This window comes from Hyaena hyaena, unplaced genomic scaffold (assembly GCF_003009895.1).
Source record: "Hyaena hyaena isolate Hyena2069 unplaced genomic scaffold, ASM300989v1 scaffold_315, whole genome shotgun sequence".
NCBI lineage: Eukaryota > Metazoa > Chordata > Mammalia > Carnivora > Hyaenidae > Hyaena > Hyaena hyaena.
The window spans coordinates 1,011,444-1,026,441 of NW_024080948.1; the positions used below are offsets into that span (position 1 = coordinate 1,011,444).

At 43.5% G+C, this 14,998-nt stretch overlaps 1 non-coding gene across 1 annotated transcript; it reads left to right on the plus strand.

The window, feature by feature from the left end:
- Window positions 1-3,939: 3,939 nt before the first annotated feature.
- LOC120242812 lies at window positions 3,940-4,042 on the plus strand. Its single transcript, XR_005531168.1, has one exon. It is a non-coding gene; the product is annotated as a U6 spliceosomal RNA (small nuclear RNA).
- The last annotated feature ends 10,956 nt before the right edge of the window (window positions 4,043-14,998 follow it).

A 14,998-nucleotide genomic window follows, 5' to 3' on the forward strand; every position in this document is an offset into this window, starting at 1 on the left:
TCAGACAGTTAAATTGAAGCAACAATGTGCAAGGAACACTAAGGAGTGGAGACGGTTCTGAGATGCATGGAGATGACAGGAAATTAGAGGCCTCTGCTTGAGAGGATGGTAGGGGAAGTGGTACTCTTTCTGAAGTCTCAGGAGGGGAGACAAGGCCACCATAATGACACCTCTGTGAAGATTAGGATATCTCTCTGGACAAATTTTACAAAGAATCATTCCATCAAGTAAAGTCAACCTCAAATCAGGGCCCCTCATTTACTCTTGTCCAGAGGCCCTGAAAGGAAACATTCTAGGAAGATCAGAGGAAGTTCAGAGGAAACATCTAAGATGGGGACCTTAATGCATGATGGGATGGCTGAGTGCAGGAGTGTTACAGGCAGGGCAGGGGTGGGCCCAGGGCAGAAAGAGAATGTAGATCCTGATGGGATGAGAGTTTTCATGGAAGTCTGGCACCATATCTTCACTCTGCCCCAACTCCCTTTGGTTGTAGCACCTGCTAAGGGCCCCTGAGAAATCCTGGCCTGGTCTTAGAGAAGTGGTGAATTTCATAATATTTGTGATGGGGCAGCTGGACCTTGAACTGGTCATAGGCCATCTCTGCGGGCAGAGTGTCTCTACACCCAAAACACGATTGTGCTTACCTCCCCAAGTTTGGGGCTGCTTCAGGCCCCCAAGGAAGTTCCCTGAACAGAGATTATAAGTAATATCCTTTTCTACCTGTAGAGAGGAGTACTGGATTGGGAGTAAGAAAACCCAGGGCCTAATCTGACTTGTTCATTAATTTGCTGTGTGGCCCTGGACAAATCAGTCATCCTCTATGGGTATCAGTCTCATTATGTCTAAAATAGAGCATGGACTTGATCTTTTTTTTATATCCTATCATTTTGCTTATTTATTTATGAAAAGTGTTTATTTATTTATTCTGAGAGAGTGTGTGTATGAAAGCGAGCACAGGGGAGGGACAGAGAGAGAAGAGAATCCCAAGCAGGCTCTACACTCAACACAGCCTGACACAGGATTCAATTTCACAACTGTGAGGTCATGACCTCAATTGAAATAAAGAGTAGGACACTTAACCAGCTGAGTTACTCAGGCACCCCTGGACTTGATCTTTGAGTCCCCTAGAGATACTACCTATGATTCTCTACCTCTTCTCTCTAACCCAACTGGTATGTATAGTTACATTATATGAGTGGACCACATGTTATTATTCTGTTGATGAACCTTCAGGCTGCTTCTTTTTTTTTAAATGTTTATTTATTTATTTTGAGACAGAAAGAGAGTATGATCAGGGGAGGGACAGAGAGAGTGGAGAGAGAGAATCCCAAGTAGGCTCTGTGCCATCAGGCTGAGCCCAATATGGGGCTTGATCTCACGAACCATGAGATCATGACCAGAACCGAAACCAAGAGTCAGATGTTTAACTAACTGACCAACCGGGTATCCCACTTCAGGTCGCCTCTAATATTTTGCATTTATAAACAAGGATGCAATAAACAATATTGTACATGTCTTCTTGTACACGTGTGATATTTTCTCAGATACAGACTTGCGAATGGAATTGGTGGGTCAAAGGGCACACACAACTTCAACTTTGCAAGTTATTGCCAAATGGGTCGCCAGAGAGGTTATAGCTATTTACTCCTCCCCTACCAGCAAAGCATGAGAAGTCCTGGTACTCCTCATCCTTGTCAACATTTGGTACTGGCAGTCTTGTTAAATTGTGATTGTGATATACAAACAGGTAAGTAAATAAAACTCACCTAAGCGTCTGGCTTCATGCATTTTTACTTTTGTTAAACCCATGTAACCTCTACCCACACTATTTCCAGACCACTAGATGGGCTCCTTCATGTCCCTTCCTAGTTGAGAGTCCTCAATCCCTCTGCCAAAGTAACTACTATTCTTTCTTTCTTTCTTTTTAAATTTAAATTTTAAATTTCAAAGAGTTTATTTACTTTGAAAGAGAGAGAGAAAGAATGTGCTGGAGAGGGGCTGAGAGATGGAGAGGGAGACAATCCTAAGCAGCCTCCACACTGCCAGTGTAGAGCCTGATGCGGGGCCTGAACTCACAAACCACAAGATCATGACCTGAGCTGAAACCCAGAGTAGGACACATAACTGACTGAGCCACCAGGTGCCCCAAGTAACAACCAATTCTGGTTTCTGTAAACATAAATTAGTTTTGCCTGTTCAAGAGCAAATTTGCTCTTTTTTACTTGGCTTCTCACTAAGCTTAGTATCTGAGATTCATTCATGTTAAAAAAAGAGAGAGAAATTTATCTTGAAGAATTGGCTCACATAATTATGGAAACTAAGAAGATCTCATGATCTTCAACCTGGAGACCCAGGAAAGCTGAATGTGTAATTTAGTTCAAGGGCAGGAGAAGATCAATGTCCCAGCTCAACAAGAAGTCAGGAAATGAACAAATGCTGCTTTCCTCTGCCTTTTGTTCTATTCAGGCTCTCAATGGATTGGATGGTGCCCACCCACATTGGGGAGGACCTTCTACCTTACTGAGTCTGCTCATCCAAATGCTAATCTCATCCAAAAAAGCACAGAGGCACCCAGAAATAATGTTTACTTTGGACACCCTGCAGCCTAACCAAGTTGACACATAAAATTAACTATCACAAAGGGTGAGGGTGGCAGGTACTCTCTGCCAACCAGAGCAGCCTCAGGAGGGGGATCTGATGTTGGGTCTGCCCCTTCCTTTTTGACTCCCATGGTGCCTAGTAGAGGCTCTGCACTCAACAGAAGCTCAAGAAACTTGATAAAGTGACTAATTTTATGGGGGACATCCCCTAAATAATAATTCAAAATTGAGCACCTACATGTGTGGGGCACTATAGAACACTTTTTTTAAATCCACGACACCATCTTTCCTTCCTGATCACTCTAGGACTATGCTATCATCCACTTTTACAAAGGTGGAAGCCGAGAGCCACAGAGGCCCTACTTGCCTCTGCCTTAGATCCTGGATGAATGAAGTGCAGTGGGTTAGACACTGCACATCTCAAGAGATATACCCACATCCTAACTCCAGAACCTGTGATTGTGGCCTTACTTGGGAAAAAGGTCTTTGCAGGTACAGTTCAGTTAAGGACTTTGAGATGAGCTTAAATCCTAAATCCAATGACAAGCATCCTCAGAAGAGAAGAGAAGAGAGAAGAGACAGAGGGAGAAGAAGAGGCCACACAAAGATGGAGACAGAGATTGGAGGGATATGGCCATAAACCAGTGAACTCCCAGAGCCAGTAGAAGCTGGAAGAGGCAAAAAAGGATTATTCCCTAGAGCCTTTGGGGGGAAATGTGGCCCTGCTGACACCTTGATTTGGGACTCTGGTCTCCATAATCTGAGACAATATATTTCGGTTGTTTTAGGTCACCATTCCACGGTAAATTGGCACAGCAGCGGCAGGAAAGGAACAAGTGAGGGTGGTGGAGAAGGCAAAGGAGAGGAAGGAGAGTCGGCCTCCCCTGCTGAAGCTCATGGTTCCCCATCTCCTGGCAGCTTTATGATCCAGTTTCTTCCCCTCTGCCCCTAATTCATTTCACTGCAACCTCCTTGACCTCCTCATTGATCCTGGGATATACCAGGCACATTCTCATCCAAGGTGCTTGCTGTTGCCTCTGCCCAAAATGTCTTCCCCCAGACACTCAGTTCTCTGCTCAAGAGGTCTCCCTGACCTTCTCTCTAGAGTATCTCTCTCTTCCCGAGTCACACCCATCCCTCTGATTTTTCTTCATGGCATTTACCACCACTTGATGTGACATTTGTCCGTGATATATGGTTATGGTTTATGGATATAATACCTCAACCAACTAGGACACGAGCTCCTCTAGGATAGGGGCTTTGTTCGTTGCTTTATCCCCAGCCTCCAGCATAGTTCCTGGCCCATATTAGGTGTTCAATAAATATTTGAATGAATGACTTGCTTCGGAAGCACATATGCTAAAGCTGTAATGATACTCAGAGGATTAGCATGGCCCCTGTACAAGGATGACACACAAATTTGTGAAATGTTCCATATTCTAAAAAAAAAAAAACTTTTAATGTTTATTTATTTTTGAGGAAGAAAGACAGAGTATGAGCAGGAGAGGGGCAGAGAGAGAGAGGGAGACACAAAATCCAAAGCAGGCTCTAGGCTCTGACCTGTCAGCACAGAGCCCAATTCAGGGCTGGAACTCACGGACCACAAGATCATGACCTGAGCCAAAGTTGGACACTTAACTGACCGAGCCACCTAGGCACCCTGAAAAATGTTCCATATTTTGTATGTTAACCAATTGGAATTAAAATAAAAACTTAAGAGGTACCTGGGTGGCCCAGTTGGTTAACTATCGACTCTCAGTTTCAGCTCATGTCATGATCTCATGGTTGTGTGATCAGGCTCCACAGTCAGTGTGGAGTCTCCTTAAGATTCTTTCTCTCTCTCTCTCCTTCTGTCCCTCCCTCCCTCCCTAAAATGAAATGAAATGAAATGAAATGAAATAAAATATAAAATCTTAAAGAATAAACTAGTTGACTAAAAAAATGTATTTGAATGAATTAACAAATTATCTGCTAATAGCAATAGGGATGACGAGGAGGAGGGCCCAGATGTGGAGCTGTCCTCCAAGCTGAAAAGGCAACCGTGTGTGGGAAGCTATTGGCCCTAACAGGGCCCCTGGCTCTCAGCCCAAGTGTGATTATGAACCTCAGAAAGGCCTTTCTCCCTGCCTCTCCACCTGGTATGCCTTGTCTTTCCATCAGGCCACAGTCCCCAAGGGTTCATTTGATTCAAACATTCCTGGGAAGGTTTGAAAGCGTTCTTTGTTTCTATATTTTCTCATTTTTTCCAAGCATCACACATGGACAGACACCTTTTGGCAAACACACACACTCATGCACATATATACACACAATCTAACACATAGGCTTGGCCATATCCCACATTCTTGTGGACTTTGATGCCTCAGTCTTCCTCACACACACACAAAAACAGGCAGTGGCCTGGCAAGGTGACTCATACTCATCAGAGCTTAGCATGATGACCTGTCCCAACAATAGTGAGAACAACTAAGCACTGGCCATGTGCCAGTTACTTTGTACTTTGGGACCCTGTCTCATTCAATCCTCACAGCAATCACATGAAATAGGTGCTATTATTAGTCCCATTTGACAGATGAGGAAACGGAGACTCAGAGCCATGAGAGTACAACTGGGATTCTAACACAGACATCTGACTCCAGAGCTACCCTCCTCCTGGTGTGGTGGAGTATATTTTTCAAAGATGATCACATCAAAAATGATGACATCAATATCTCCTATCCCTCCTGCTCTTCTAGAACCTTGCCACTCTCCTCAGTTGGCCGAGCATCCGACTTCAGCTCAGGTCATGATCTCATGGTTCATGAGTTGGAGCCCTGCATTGGGCTCTGTGCTGACAAGCTCAGAGTCTGGAGCCTGCTTTGAATTCTCTGTTTCTCTCCTTCTGCCCCTTCCCCACTCATGCTCTCTCTTCCTCTCAAAAATAAAATAAAGAGAACCTTGCCACTCTCCAATCAAATGGTAGTGTATGGCCCTTCTCTAGAACTTGGGTGGGTCTTTGTGGTTGCTTCGAATAACAGTATGGTGGAAGTGATGCCAATATAAATTCCAAGACTAGATTATAAAAGGTGATAACATACAGTAGTCAAGATATGGAAACACCCGCATGTCCACAAATGGATGAATGGATAAAGAAACAATATGCCACTTTTCCTCACATAATAGAATATGATTCAGCCACAAAAAAGAAGGAAATCTTGCCATTTGGGACAACATGGATGGACTTGAGAGCATTATAAGTGAAATAAGTCAGATAGAGAAAGGCAAATACTGCACATCTTACTTGTGTGTGGAATCTCAAGAAGCCAAACTCATAGAAAATGAGAGTAGATTGGTGGTTGCCAGGGGCTGGGGTGGGGGAAATGGGGAAATGTTGGTCAGAGGGTACAAACTTCAGTTAGAAGATGAATTAAGTTCTGGGATCTAATGTACAAGATGGTGACTATAGTTAACAATACTGTATTGTATACTTGAAAGCTCTTAAGAGAATAGGTCTTAAAGGTTCTCATCACCACCATTACCACCATAGCAAAATAATTACTGACAATTATGTGAGGTGAATGGTAACCAAATAGTTAACTAACCTTATTATTGGGGTCATCATTTCATAACGTATATGTATATCAAATCATCACATTGTATACTTTGTATATTTTAAAAGTTTATTTATTATTTATTTTTAGTAAGTAATCTCTATACCTAACATGGGGCTCGAACTCACAACTCCAAGATCAAGAGTCTCATGTACCTCCAAATGAGCCATCCAGGCACCCCCACATTATACTTTAAACTTACACAATGTTCTACGCAAATTTTATCTCCATAAAGCTAGAAAAAAATGTTTCTAAAGAATAATTGGGGCACCTGGGTGGCTCAATCAGTCAAGCGTCCAACTTCTGACTTCAGCTCAGGTCATGGTTTCCTCATTCCTGAGACTGAGCCCTGTGTTGGGGGCTCCACACTGGCAGCATATAGCCTGCTTTGGATTCTCTCTCTGTCCCTCCCCTGTTCACTCACACACATTCTCTCTCAAAATAAATAAACTTAAAAAAAAGAATAATTAAACAAATAAAAGGTGACACAATTCCCACATTGCTCTCTCTTGGGACATTCACCATTGGAATCCAGCTACCATCCTAGAAGGAAGCCCAGGACACACAGAGAGGCCATGTGCAGGTTTCCTGCTGACAGCTAGCATCAAGTGACAGCCATGTGTGTGAGTAAGCCTTCAAAATGGCACCAGTCCAGCCACTCTCTAACTGCAACCACAGAAGAGATCAAGAGCAAGAACTGCCCAGCTGAGTTCAATCAACTCCCCAAACCAAAAGATAATAATAAATGATTGTTGTTTTATGCTACTAAGCATGGGTGATTTGTTACACAGTGATAGATAACAGGATGCCAGGGCAGAAAATTATCCACATTTAGCCTCAGACCACCATAGGGTAGTGATGCCAAGCTCTACCCCCAAGAGATCCAGGATCTCAGAGCACAATCCTCATCATCTGATCCTCATACCACATGACCCCTGGCACATCAAACTCCCTCTCTGTGTGAGCTATTCAAGCCCCAGGCACTTGCTTGCTGCTGACTCTGTGATGCTTCAGGCACGCACTCATCCCTGTTTCCTCTTCTGTCAAATGTGTAACAATTCCAGCCCTGCCCACCTCAAAACGAAGCTACAAGGGGGCACCTAGGTGGCTCAGTCAGTTGAGCGTATGACTTCAGCTTAGGTCATGATGTCACAGTTTGTGAGTTCAAGCCCCACATCAGGCTCCACTGCTGTTAGTGCAAAGCCTGCTTCGAATCCTCTGTCCCTCTCTCTCTGCCCATCTCCTTCTTGTGCTCTCTCAAAAATAAATAAAACGTTAAAAAAAAGAAAGCTATAAGGATCCATCCTGTAAGCTCGAGTTTATATATATATATTTAAAGTTTACTTATTTATTTTGAGAGAGAGAGAGAGAGCACACTCGTGTGTATGTGAGTGGGGAGGGAGGGTGGAGAGAGGGGAAGGGAGAGAATCCCAAGCAGGCTCCACATAGCACAGAGCCTAACACAGGGCTCAAACCCATGAACTACAAGATCATGACCTGAGATGAAACCAAGAGTCAGACGCCCAACCGACTGAGCCATCCAGGCGTCCCCAGGGTTATGTATTTTTTAAATAAAGATTTTTTTTTTTTAAGTAATCTCTACATCCAATGTGGGGGTCAAACTCACAACCTTGAAATCAAGAGCTGCTTCCTCTAGGGCCACCTGGGTGCCTCAACTGGTTGAGCATCTGACCCTTGATTTTGGCTCAGGTCATGAAATCAAGGTTGTGAGATTGAGCCCTGTGTAGGTACTTGAGGTTGGTATTCTCTCTCCCTCTTTCTCCTTCCCCGACTTACACACACTCTGTCTCTCTCAAAAATAAATAAATAATATTAAGAGAGAGAGAGAGAGAGAGACAGTTGTATGCTCTACAGACTAAGCCAGCCAGTTGCTCCTAAGGGGTTATTATTAATGCTTACATTTTAGGATCCTTGTTGGCAACTAGAAGATTGGTAAATCATAATCAACACAGGAATTTAGGAAGTCTTAAAATGTGGGGACATCTAGCATAGTGGCAAGCAAGTCAGTGGCTACTATGCAAATAAGAATGTCAACCAATGCTCATTGGGATGATTCTGGATTATTGAGAAAAGTAAGTCAGAGATCAGACTGGCAGAACAACTGAAGGATATGAGCGAAGATATATGTTGGCTTGGAGAACTTATATCCCATCTTAAAGAGGGAAGTTAACATCTGGCTTGCCCACCCATTGCTATATGACAATGTACAGTTGACAGATCTGATCTTTTTTCTTTTCAAGAGACCCTAGAAATGTGGATTTCCATTTGAACTCCTTCAATTAAAAAAAAAAAAATTGGCAACTGGGGCGCCTGGGTGGCTCAGTTGGTTGAGCGTCCACCTTGGGTTCAGGTCATGATCTCGCAGTTCATGAGTTTGAGCCCCACATCAGGCTCTGTGCTGACAGCTCAGAGTCTGGAGCCTGCTTCAGATTCTGGGTCTCCCTCTCTCTCTCTGCCCCCCTCCCCCGCTCATGCTCTGTCTCTGTCTCTCTCAAAAATTAACATTAAAAAAATTAATTGGCAACTAATTTATATTTCATACTTTTTTGGGGCAACTAATTCAAAATATCAGAAACATCATCTACTAGGCAAACATTCCAAGGACTACCATTCCAGGAAGCTGGACCAGGCCTGAAGCTGGAGGCTGGGATGTGGAGCAACCCAAGATTTGGTGGCTGCCCTGGGGGAGTCCAGGCTTTCTGAACATTCAGTCCTCTGTGAAGGAGTTAGGGGCATTACACCACACTTCACAAAACTGTCTGCCAAAAACAAAACAAAGCAGTGTGGTCTCTAAGGGCACGCTACTGGGAAGTTCTTGGGCAGAATGGCACATTGTGTAAAGGAGGCACCAGTGTCCTCAGAGGAGTTGGGAGGGAGATGCTATATTTTTGCATCTGTCAGCATCCTCCTTAGTGCCAGAAGGAGAGAAAAGAAAGGCATATATGTGTGGGAAGCAGAAGTGACCACAGCCGAAGCAGCAGAGCCCTGGGACCATGAGCCTCCACCTTGGAACGAGGCAGAGCTGGGTTCAGATCCTGATTATGCAGCTTACCAGCTGGGTTTTCCTCTCAGTTTCCTTTTCTGTGGAATGCAGTCAATAATGGCTTTTATCCCATAGGATTGAGGGGGTTAAACAGAATTATCTACATAGAGGGTTTGAAAGAGGTCATCATGTTAGCTGTTATCCACCACCAACAACCCCCCCCCCCCCACACACACATACATTTTTACTATGCCATGACTTTGCCAATGTCCCCACATCAAGGCAGGTCTCTTTCCGCTGTCTCTGCCTGGCTATTTCTAGACCAAGGTGGGTGCCTCTTCCTTTGAGAAACCTCCACAGCACCTAGGCTGTTACACCATCCTCTCCCTCCACTCTGGTCGCTCTGTTCAGATGTGGCCTGGTATCCATGGTCTATGTGGCAGTTCTTGAGGAGTCTTTCTTCCCCAGGGCTAGAAAGTTCCTTGAGGGCAGGAGCCAGGTCTGAGTCATCTGTGTTCTCCAGTAGCCTGCCCTGAAGTGGGTAGCCAGCAATGTTTCTGGAATGAAGAAAAGGGAAGAGGAAGGAAAGGGTGTTATAAACAGCTCACAGCTCACTGGCTGAACCTTGGGTCCCAGGGCTCTGGCAGTTAAAGCACAGGTCAATCCTTGTCTAACACCTAATTATATGGCTGTCTGAATATATGTGAGGATGTGACAGTGTGTGAATATGTGTGTATCTGTGTGTGGTGGGAAAAACGCATATGTGTGAATGAATATGTGTGTGAGGGTTTATATGACTACATTTATGTGTACACACACACACACATGTTCATTAAGATGGAGCCCCAGAGGAAAGGGTCGTTGAACTGTTCCTCTTTGTGTCTTCCTCACATCTAGCATCTGGCACTCTCCGGCGTGTGGCTGGGTAGAGGGAAGAGCAAGATGGGAAAACAGAAGAGCACAGTGTTTACCAGCAGGGGTGCAAGGGTCAGATGTCATCAGTGCTTCCTAATTTGGGGCCAACTGCCCATGATAAGCCTGTCTTTTTAATCTGTAAAACAGGTGTCATTGCAGCATTTAACGTACAGAGTGGAGCATAGGAAACGCTTAAACATGTCAACTAGTATCATTATCGTGAATGTCGCTGTCAACAGAGTAGATGGCTCCAGGGCTAAAAGCCCTCAAAACCAGTCAACGGACAACGAACCATATCCATCACAATTCTGAGCATTAGTTTCTTCAAGAGGGAGCAATAAACTAACTATAGAAGATAGCTGGAATGCAGTAGACAGAAGCCAAACCTAGGAGCAGGGTGCCCTCTCCTGGAAGTATGGAGTAAAGGTTGGCTACCAGATAGAAGCTGACCTTACAGGACTGCCAGCTAACAGAGCTGGCAGAGGGGTAGCCAGGTCAGGAGGGGACTTTTACAGCTCACTAGCAGGAGCTGCCTTCCCCCCTCACCTTCCCTCCCTCTTTGTCTGCTGAACTCCTCCTCCCTTAGATCTCACTTTAGGACAGCTTTCCTGACCCTTGGCCAGACAGGGCCGGGCACAGCTGTTACAAGTTCTCAGAGCAAACTGTCCGTTTTGCATTCCTCTGTGCAATTATTTAGATAATGTCTATCTCTCCAGGAGGGAAAGACTCAGCTAAGAAATGAAAGGCAGTGGCAGTATCCCAGACCACTGGATTACTAGGGTCCCTGGATGAAGCTCTCAGTAAATGTTGGAATAAAAGCATCATGGAAGCCCAGGCTCTAGTGCACCAGAGTCTAGAAAACATTTTTTTTTGACCCAAGAAAACATCAAGTGGGAAGGCTCCAGCTTCAGCTGGGGACGTTAAAGACCCAGCTTTGCAGAGCTCCTGATCCCCACCCAGAGGATAGTCAGGTCTGTGGGCCGAAGCCAAGGATACCACAAGGTGGCCTCCTGGGCCAACATCTGAGAGCATTAATTCATTCCACAAATATTGAGTGCCTTCTGTGTGCCAGACACTGAGCTGGACACTGGGAATACAGCAGTGCGCAAAACCAGATACATTCCTGACCCTCTTGGAAATAATGGGTCAGACACAGAATCAGAGGATTTCAACATCATGATATATAGTTGCACACACCCTTAATCTGAGTCTGAGGGGCTCCTCCAAGGGAAGAAGCCTGTTTGTGGGTGGGCACAGCCAGCTCCTGGGACTCTCACAGGCCGCCTCACCATCCTTGACAGAGCGTTGTAGGATGAGAATGATGGAGGGGGAGTTCTGGGGAAGCCCTGTTCCAAGCTCTTCAAGAAATCCCCCAGCTCTGTACTCCAATGCCCAGCAGTGACATCAACACCCACCCAAGTTTCATTTACAAATCTGAGAGAGCCTGGAAGGAGGGTCATGAAAGGAGTTGAGGAGGTGGGGAGATACCCTGATAGGGGTGGAGAGTGGGAGGGGTCTCCCCAGAACTGCATTATTCTGTCTCATCCCCATCAATGGACATCTTCAGGATCTGGACCCCAATCCCCCATCCTGCAGCCTCCAATTAATTCAGAGTCTAAGTGCTAGACTCTGGAATAAGGGCAAGCCAGAGGGCCCCTCAACCAATGGGCCAACTCCTTCCCTCTCCACCCCTCTCCGCCCTCCAAGCTAGAGATCTAAGTGTTTACAAAAGCAAACACCCAAAGGGCAGGTTCAAAGGGCAGGCAGTGTGGCTGGCTGCAGGGTCTGGCCTGTCTCTGCCTATTATTTAGGGTGCCCTGCAGCCTCCCCAGAACCCTAGGCTGGCGCCTGGTCTGGGAGAAAGCCTGTCTGGCAGCAATTATTTGGATACTATGACCCTGAGTGGAGTGGGCATGGGTGGGGGACCCTCCAGGAAGTGCTGTTAGTTGTTTGTATATTCAGCCTGATTATTCTTTTTATATATATAGGCAAATACTTGTGTGTTTTTTCTCTTTTAAACAAATAATGACATAGACACACTGTTCTGTATGTTGCTTTCTTTTTTCTTCACTTACCATTTTATCTTGAAGATTGATCATTTCATAATAGATTAAAACCTTTTTTTAAGTATGCTTCACGCACAGTGCAGGGGGTGGGGTGTGGGGGTGAGAGGTTGAGCTCAAGACCTTGAGATCAAGACCTGAGCTGAGATCAAGGGTCTGGCACTTAACCAACTGAGCCACCCAGATGCCCCCATATCTCCCTTTGAAAAAGCGACAGCATCTCAGTAATCCACCATTTGAACTGTACCGTTATTTATTTAACAAATCTACTGAAGGTCATTTAGACTGTTTTCGATCTTTGGCTTTTACCATGTGCTTATGGTAAAAGCTAATTGAGATAAATTCCAAAGAAGTGGAGCTGTTTGGTCAAAGGGCATGTGTTTGAAATCTTGTTGCCCATAAAAGTTGGGCCAATGAAACACAGTAAAAGCAACGTATGAGGGGCCTGCTTCCCCATAACCCCACAAGAGATAACCAACAGTTAACATACTTTTTAATTCTTATCATTCTGATAGTAAATGTAAAAAGAAAACTGATCATACCCTCCCTTCATAAACCTTATAGGGAGCCTAGTTTCCACCCCCAGGTGGAATCCCTAATCAGGAATCCCTCCCCCTCCCTGAGTTTTAAAAATATTTCTCCCCCACTGTATAAAGATGAAAGGGTCAGTCCATCAAGATGACAAAACAATCCTGAATCCATATGAACAAAACAACAGAGCTGCAAAATATGCAAAACGAAACTGACAGAACTGAGAGGAAAAATAGACAAATCCATAATTACAGTTGGGAGGGGTTTTTTTTGGTTTGTTTCTTTGGGATTTTTTTGGTGCTGAAACCTGGGATCGATGGGAGATTTTATTTTGTTATTTTATTATTAAAAATATTTAAATGTTTATTTATTTTTGAGAGAGAGAGAGACAGAGCTAGAGTGGGCAAAGGGCAGAGAGAGAGGGAGACACAGAATCTGAAGCAGGCTCCAGGCTCCAAGCTGTCAGCACAGAGCCCAATGAGAGGCCTGAACTCAGGAACTGCCAGATCGTGACCTGAGCTAAAGTTGGACGCTTAACCAACTCAGCCACCCAGGCGCAGCAGTTGGGAGATTTTAATACACCGCTTAACAATTGATGGAACAAGTAGACAGAAAATCAGCAAGGATACAGAAGGCCTCAGGAGCATCACCAACCACAATATCTACTTGATGCCTGTAGAATACTTATCTAACAGCAGAACACACATTCATTTCCAGTGCCCAAAGAACACATACCATGGCTGATTACATTATCAGTCATAAACATTTAACAAATTTAAAATAACTGAAATCCTACAGAATGTGTTCTCTGATCACAATGGAATCAAACTTAGAAATCAATAACAGAAAGATAATGGGAAGGCATCCAAATACTTAGAAATTAAACAACAGCCTTGTAAATACTCTTTATGTTAAAGAAGAAGTCTCAAGGTAAATTAAAGAAACAAAAAAAACCCCATAGAACTTAATGAAAATAATAGTATAACATGTTAAAATTTGTGCTAACACACTGCTGAGAGGGAAATTTATAGCACTAAATGCATATATTAGAAAGGAAAAAAGTCTCAACTCAATAATCTAAGCTCCTACCTCAAGAACATACAAGAAGCAGAGCAAAATAAATCCAAAGCAAGAAGGAAGGAAATAAAAAAGAGCAGAAATGAGTTGAAAACAGAAAATAGAGAAGTTCAATGAAACCAAGAGCCAGTTCTTTGAAAAGATTCGTAAAATTGACAAACCTCTAGGAAGGCAGACAAAGAAAAAAGAGAGAAAAGACAAATTACTAATATCTGGAATGAAACAGGGACATCACTGTCAACCATACAGACGCAAAAGCATAATAAGGGAGTTCTACAAATAACACTATACACATAAATTCAGTTTCAGCAAGATGGCTCACTCCTCAAAAAACACAAACTACCATGTTCATTCAACACAGGTCATTTGAATAACCCTATAACTATTAAGAAAATTAAATTCATAATTTAAAAACTCTCAAGAAAGAAATTTCCAGGCCTAGATGATTTCATTGAAGAATTCTATCAAAGTTTTAAAGAAGAATTAATATCAATTCTACCCAATCTCTTCCAGAAAATCAAAGACAAGGGCACACTTCCCAATTAATTTTATGAAACTATATTATCTTGATACCAAAATTAGACAAAGTCAGTACAAACAAAGAAAAGCATAGCTCCATATCGTTCATAAATATAAATGCAAAATTCCTTTTTTGGGCAAAATCTTAAAACTGTATTAGCAAATATAATTCATCAATAATTGTAAAGAACTGTACACCATGGTCAAGTGGGGCTTATTCCAAGGGTACAAAGCTGGTTTGATATTTTTATACTGATCAATATAATCTACCACATTAATATGTGGTATATCAAATCAATATATTTTTATACTGATCAGTATAATCTACCACAATCCAAAGAAGAAAAACCTCATGATGTTAATTAATATCAGAAAAAGCAAAAGACAGAACTCATCATCTGTTCGATTAAAAAACAAACAAACAAGCAAACAAACAGGGGTGCCCGGGTGGTTCAGTTGTCTGAGCATCTGACTTCAGCTCAGGTCATGATCTCATGGTTTGTGGGTTCGAGCCCCACATCAGGCTCTGTGCTGACAGCTTGGAGCTTGGAGCCTGCTTCAGATTCAGTGTCTCCCTCTCTCTCCACTCCTCTCCTTGCTCACATTCTGTCTGTTTGTCTCTCTCTCAAAAAAATAAACCAATTCGTGCATCCACACTAAGGAATACTACTCAGCAACAAAAAGGAATGAACTGTTGAT